General features: G+C 43.5%; 1 protein-coding gene across 2 annotated transcripts in view; it reads right to left on the bottom strand.

Moving 5' to 3' along the window:
* Positions 1-5061, bottom strand: part of LOC128687144 (uncharacterized) — a 69726-nt gene extending 64665 nt beyond the window's left edge. For both annotated transcript variants that reach the window (XM_070092584.1, XM_070092585.1), the window contains exon 1: positions 4992-5061. The gene's annotated coding sequence lies outside the window, so the exon portion shown is untranslated. The remainder of the gene's footprint in view (positions 1-4991) is intronic.
* Between the last annotated feature and the right edge of the window lie 2433 nt (positions 5062-7494).

The raw sequence follows: 7494 nt of genomic DNA, 5'->3' as shown, positions 1-7494 counted from the left end.
CTGACAAAAGCATGCCACAATTTATACTTAATGAGTTGAGAGCATTTATGGATGACAGAGAATCAGTTACAATTAAAGTGTCAACCTTAGATACATGGACACATTTGAGTGCAAGGAGTATGGCAAACAGTTCTGTTTGAAGGGTAGAGGCCCAGTTATTGATGCGTGCTCCAATTTCTTTATGAGAGCCATCACTCTGTGTGACAACAGCAGCACTACCAGCTGCACCAGTGGGCTGGTGAACAGAACCATCGACGTAAATAATTTGTGAAAGATTGTTCTGAGTTTGGAATGGGGTAATATCCCATGGAGCAGGGAAATGTCTCTGTTGTCCAACTTGATATAGATCATGTAGCTGGTTCATGCGGAGGTCGGTTCCAGTTTTTTCGATCCATCTGGAAGGATGTTCACCAGTGCTGAGGAAAGTTTGGAGGGCTTCTGTGCAGGGGTTTGAATGGGCTAGCCTAAGCATATTGACCCCAATAAGGATATTTCTTTCAGTAACACGATCTCTAATGCTTGGAATATTAAGTTCTTTCCGCATATTTAAAATTTTGGCAGTACGAGGGCATCCTAGGATGATCCTCATTGCTTCGTTTTGCAGTTTTTCCAGCCCTCCAAGCTTCCAGTCAGACACGAGTGCAAGTAGTGGCGCTGCATAATCAACCAATGATCTAATATAAGCAAGATACATCATTTTCACAATTTTAACATTAGCACCATACCTGGGATGAAAACCTGCCACAACTCTAAGTGCTCTCAGCCTTTCTTTGTATTGGCGACAAAGTCTCGTTACAACAGGTCCAAGTAGTGGAACCTCAAAGCCTAGATACCTGTATCTGCTTACATATTCTAGAAGAGACCCATCATGCAACTGGATCTGACGAACTGTGCCTCTCTGCCGAGGAGGACGCCTGTTGAGTATCTTTGTTTTATCCCCTGAGATTATTAACCCCAGGTCCTGACACGAGGCTAGTACATGATTAAGAATGTTTTGGGTGTTGGAGAATCCGGTAGTGTGAATCATTATGTCATCAGCAAAACTAACCATATAATGATGGGGCTGGCTAGGCATGGCATTAAGTAAGGCATTAATCAAAATGTTGAAAAGGGTGGGACTAAGCACACCTCCCTGTGGGGTTCCTAATTCAAAATCTTTAGTTACACTTCTATGTCCCTGGAACAACACAGACGACTTTCTGTTGGACAGGTAACCTTTAATCCAGCGGAGAAGCCATCCTCCAACATCCATTCTGGCAATTTCACTAATGATTACATGTCTGTTGGCTACATCAAAAGCGGATTTAAGGTCAAGGAACGTAGTGTATGAGCTGTCAGTGTGCAGAGTGAGAAAGGTGGTAATGCAATGATGCACACTCCTTCCATGCATGAAGCCATGCAACCGGGGTGACAAGAATTCCTTAATTCTGTGCATAAGACGATTAAGAATCATCCTTTCAAATGTTTTACACAAGCCTTCACGGCGCGCATAACGGAGATAAAACACCTCAATTACTGGGAGCGCTTGAAGTTCCTGAACCTGTACTCCCAGGTTTCTTTCAATTTCATTTATGGTGTTTTGCTCCCTCTGTCTTTCCTGGACTCCTTATGATACATTCAGTTTCATCTCAGTATTTTTTTTTCTGTCTTTCTAACTGATATTTATTTTTGACCTTAAAAAGAGTGCGGGAGAGATACATGATTATATACACCTGGAAAATCCTAGAGGGACTAGTACCGAACTTCCACACGAAAATTACTCACAACGAAAGCAAAAGACTCGGCAGACGATGCAACATCCCCCCAATGAAAAGCAGGGGTGTCACTAGCACGTTAAGAGACAATACAATAAGTGTCAGGGGCCCGAGACTGTTCAACTGCCTCCCAGCATACATAAGGGGGATTACCAATAGACCTCTGGCAGTCTTCAAGCAGGCACTGGACAAGCACCTAAAGTCGGTACCTGACCAGCCGGGCTGTGGCTCGTACGTTGGATTGCGTGCAGCCAGCAGTAACAGCCTGGTTGATCAGGCTCTGATCCACCAGGAGGCCTGTCACAGACCGGGCCGCGGGGGCGTTGACCCCTGGAACTCTCTCCAGGTAAACTTCAGGTCGCACTTGTTGAACGCTTTCGCAAAGTCTGTGTATACTACATCCGCATTTTGTTTGTCCTCCAGAACATCCAAGACCTTGTCATAATGGTCTAGCAGTTGGGACAGGCAGCAGTGGCCTGCTCTAAACACATGTTGCCCTGGATTGTGTAACTGATGGGTATCTAGATGGATGGCGATCTTGCTTCTTATAATCCTTTCAAAATCGTAGTAAAGCGACAATCCACATTAGCTCCGGACCTCCCATAATCCTTTCAAAGATTTTTAAGATATGGGACGTTAGCGCTATCGGTCTGTAATTCTTTGCAATTGCTTTGTGGAGTGGGGCTATGTCTGTTGTTTTTAGTGACTGTGGGATGACCCCTGTATCCATCCTCCCTCTCCACAGAATGCTAAAGGCATGTGACAAAGGGTTCTTGCAGTTCTTGATGAGCACTGAGTTTTAAGAGTCTGGGCCTGGGGCAGAGTGAATGGGCATGTCATTTATTGCCTTTTCGATGTCATATGGTGTTAGGATAATATCAGAGATTTTTGAATTGACCATATTTTAAGTCTCGGTCATAAAAAAATTATTTAAGTTGTCGATTCTTAGCCTAGTTAACAGCTCACTAAACAACGAGTCATAGTGGAACTTTAGTATCTCATCCATTTCTTTGCTGTCATCTGTGTAAGTCCCATCTCATCTAAGCAGGGGTCCAGTATTGCCTACCTGAGGTTTGAGGGACTGTATTCGATGTTGCGGTTAAAACCGAGGAAAAAGTAGTTGTAATAGCTCAGTTGTTGAGAACAAAGGAGAAGGTTCTTCACTAAAAACAGTTTGACACTACTTGCATGAGAAGTAGGATAGGAAAATGATCACTGTCATGTACATCAGGGAACACAGACCAGATAAAGTGGAGAGCAGTTGAGGAGCAAATTGAGAGATCTATGCAGAGAGAGAGAGAGAGAGAGAGAGAGAGAGAGAGAGAGAGAGAGGACCCTCCTTGGCTAGCTGCAAGAACTGTGTCAAAACTGTCAGTGGTGACAATAAGGCAGGAGGAGGTGCATTTCCTACTTAAATCGCTTGACCAAGAAAAGGCTGTGGGCCCAGACAAGTTGAGCCCAAGATTGTTGAGAAGATGTGCAGACCAGCTAGCAGCACCTCTAACTCGCATCTTTCAGCACTGCCTAGTACAGTGTAAATGGCCCTCTCTATGGAAAGAGGCGAATGTAGTCCCTGTTCACAAAAAGAAGAGCAGAGCAGAAATCAGCAACTACAGACCAGTGTCACTCCTGTCAATCACTGGTAAGATCCTTGAGACAATAATCTCAAGACAAATGACAGAGTTTTTTGACTACCACTCACTACTTTGTGATCGTCAATATGGCTTCAGGAAAGGTTACTCTGCTGCTGATCTGTTGTTAAACCTCTCCACTAAGTGGCACCAGTCACTGGATGAATCCAAAGTCAGCTGTGTGGTAGCACTGGACATTGCTGGCGCTTTCGACCGGGTGTGGCACCAGGGCCTCTTAGCAAAACTTCAAGCACTGGGAATTGCAGGCTCTACGCTATGTCTCCTCAGTGACTACCTTCATGGTAGATCTCCAAGTGGGACGGAATCAGCAAGACATCCTATTGGGGCAAGTGTTCCACAAGGAAGCGTGCTGGGTCCATTGTTATGGAATGTCTACTTCAACGACCTTCTTCATCTCATCCCAGAATCACATGCATATGCAGACGACTGTACACTGACATTCACTTATCCAAGAGAAGAAATGCCAGCTGCTCTAAGCTACATCAATCACCAGCTGAGAGCTATATCAGCTTGGGGAAATAGATGGCAAGTAACATTTGCACCTGAGAAAACGCAAATGATGATCGTCTCTAGGCACCATGATGGTAATGCTGGTGCAGTAGTAAGGATGAATGGGAGGATGTTGGCACCTGGAGAAGAAGTTGATATCCTTGGGGTGAAATTTGACTCCAAACTAACCATGAAGAACCATGTTGTAAATCTTGCAAACAAGGCAGCCAGGAAGCTTACAGCACTTCGCCGTATCTCCCATCTGCTTGACAGTAGGGGTTGCAAGATCCTGTACGAGGCACAAGTACGCTCGCACCTTGAGTATGCTCCACTTTCTTGGTTTGCCTGCCCCCCCCCTCTCATCTGCGACTGCTTGACAGAGTAGAGAACAGAGCAAGACGTCTCATCTCTCGCCTGGACCCATCCTGGATAGATCTGTCATTTCAGCAGAGCCTTCAACATAGGAGGGATGTGGGTGGCCTTACTGTTATGTACAAGGCCAATATTGTCAAAATACCACACTTGGATCCACTTCGAGGACAGCGTGAAACAAGCTTTTATGCCACAAGACGGGCAGAAAGCAGCAACTTCACTCTGGCTGTACCCTTCTCCGGAACATCACTCCATCTGAGATCATACATACCCAGGATGACTAGAGTATGGAACACATTCGTACAGCATAATGATGTCAACGAGATAAAGTCAGTTGATCAAATGAAAATGCTGGCCCACAGATGGCTCCAACTTCATCCTGTTTCCTACTTGTATGTCTCATAACAATAAAAATGCTTTCAAATGAGCTGATGTAGGTAACAGCTCTTAGCTTGCCAATAAAGTTAGGAATCCTTAACCTGTAAATAGCTGTCAATAAAGCTAGGGATCCTTAACCTTGTCAAACCCTGTGTAAAAAAAAAAAAAAAAAAAAAAAAAAAAAAAAGAGAGAGAGAGAGAGAGAGAGAGAGACAGAGAGAGAGAGAGAGAGAGAGAGAGAGAGAGAGAGAGAGAGAGAGAGAGAGAGAGAGAGAGAGAGAGAGAGAGAGAGAGAGAGAGAGAGAGAGTTTCAGTGCAAGGGCCGAAATGAGTGGGAGTACAGTACCTGTATTTTAAACATGGAGGGGAAGAGAAGTGAGAAGAGCCTTTAACTAATCGCCACAAGAGTCACAGTGAGACCCTCCTCAGAGGAAATAAGCATTAAAATCTCCTAACAACAGAGTAGGTAGGGAGGAAATCAGAGACACCACATCAAGAATAGATAATGGCCAAAGATAAAAGATAAGATAAAGATTTTATTTCTTTGTAAAGGTTACAGTGTGTAATTACAATTTTGGTTTGCTAAGTACAAAGAAAGCCACTATCATGCCGGGCATTTCGGGCAGACTAATCCTAGTACATAATAACTACTTAAATCTAGACAAGATAAGAGCGGTTAACTTACCTGGAGAAGGTTTCGGGGGTCAATGCCCCCGCGCCTCGGTCTGAGACCAGGCCTCACGGTGGATCAGGGTCTGATCAACCAGTTTGTTACTACTGGCCGCACGCAAGCTGATGTATGAACCACAGCCCGGTTGGTCAGGTACTGATTTTAGGTGCCTGTCCAGTGCCTTCTTGAAGACAGCCAGGGATCTATTGGTAATTCCCTTTATGTATGCTGGAAGGCAATTGAACAGTCTTGGGCCCCGGACACTTATTGTGTTGTCTCTCAGTGTACTCGTGCCACCCCTTCTTTTCATCGGGGTAATGTTGCATCTCCTGCCGAGTCTTTTGCTTCCATAGGGAGTGATTTTCGTGTGCATGTTTGGTTTGTATTAAAATCTTTATTTAATCTTAACACTATAGCGAGGTAGTCAAGGTAGAGGTTTATAAGAATAATAATCTTGAAGTTGCACATAAAAACAATATTACAAATAATGGTTCAAACAGTAATATTTCATGGAGGTCATATAATATTTGAGAGAGTTGCTTCAAACTGGTTAGAAGTAGTTTTGGTTAGTACTGAGAGATGAAATGATTTTTAAGCGAAGTCCTAAATTTATAAGTAGTCAGGAGATCCTTTGAACATTAAAATGGTATAAAATACCGACAGGTTGTTAGGTAAGACACATATGCAACAGTTAGGTATCTTTATTTTGAAACGTTTCGCCTACACAGTAGGCTTCTTCAGTCGAGTACAGAAAAGTTGATAGAAGCAGAAGATACTTGAAGATACTTAAGGGTGATGGACTGATTACATCGTCTTCAAGTATCTTCTGCTTCTATCAACTTTTCTGTACTCGACTGAAGAAGCCTACTGTGTAGGCGAAACGTTTCAAAATAAAGATACCTAACTGTTGCATATGTGTCTTACCTAACAGGAGATCCTTTACCGGTTCAAGTATTATTATTATTATTATAATCAAGGGGGAAGCGCTAAACCCGGAGGATTATACAGCGCCTGGGGGGGGGGGATGTGGAAGGCATTCAGGCTTAATTTGGGGAACTGGAGCACAGATCCAATTCCCTAAATCAAGAGCCCCTCACCAACATCAAGGAACCTTCCTTGAGGGGACCGGTTCAAGTAGTGAATTCCGTATCTTCGGGCCCTTTATGTGCATTGCATTTTTGCATAGTGTGAGACTGACAAGAGGGATGTTGAAGAGTACCTTATGCCTTGTATTGTGACTGTGCGTTCTGTTGTAGCTATCAAGAAGTTTAAGTGGTGGGTTTGTACTGGAGTTCAATGTTTTGTATATGTAGTAGGCACAATAATATGAGTGTATGTCTCGTATATTTAGTAAGTTCAGGCTTTTGAAAAGTGATAGAGTGTGCTGTCTTGCACAGGAGCTGGTAATCCTCTGCACAGCCACTTTTGTTGGGTTATTAAAGGTTTAAGGTGGTTGGCTGTAAACCACTTGTCCAAGTAGATGCAGGCTGCAGTGTAATGCAGAAAAATATGGATAAGGACCCGAGAATGTGGTATACCGTGACACCCAAGAAGTGTATTTTCATTAAAAGTCCCATCTGGAAAAGGATCCGATGAATGCAGTAAGATATAGCCTGAAACCTGACAGAAAACAGCAGAGCGCAATTTTGATTCTTGTAGACACAAATAGGGGAAATTATTATTATTATAATAAAAAAGAAGCGCTAAGCCACAAGGGCTATACAGCACAAATAGGGGAAAACTGGGAGAGTAACACATGAAGCTCTCCCCGATTACTCCTGAGGTATCGAATATTCAACTGTAACTAAGCCACGATCAGCTAATAGAACGTAATGTTACTGACGTGCAATATTTTGCTGGGTGGCCGAAGCACCAGCCCATACTGTGGTTTGTTTGCAATCTTGTCATTACGATTTCGTGAGTCATTTTCTACATTGTTGCGGGATAGGGATCACCTGTTCTTGTACGAATTGTCCCACTACATAAACAGATGGTGATAGTTTACGGCTGTCTAAAGTTAGCTTCCTTATATTGCAAGGGTAGTGCCTCCGCCTGCAGGCAGAGAGTAAGTGTCGGCTGTAATGATCGGAAGGTTCTGAAGCTCAAGTTTCTCCAGAATATCTTCATTACAAGCAAGAAAGTCGCGTTCTACGATCATATGTGGGAAGTACAGTAGATC

The sequence above is a fragment of the Cherax quadricarinatus genome, chromosome 40, assembly GCF_038502225.1.
Source record: "Cherax quadricarinatus isolate ZL_2023a chromosome 40, ASM3850222v1, whole genome shotgun sequence".
Taxonomy (NCBI): Eukaryota; Metazoa; Arthropoda; class Malacostraca; order Decapoda; family Parastacidae; genus Cherax; species Cherax quadricarinatus.
This window is presented reverse-complemented; position numbering and strand designations above follow the sequence as displayed.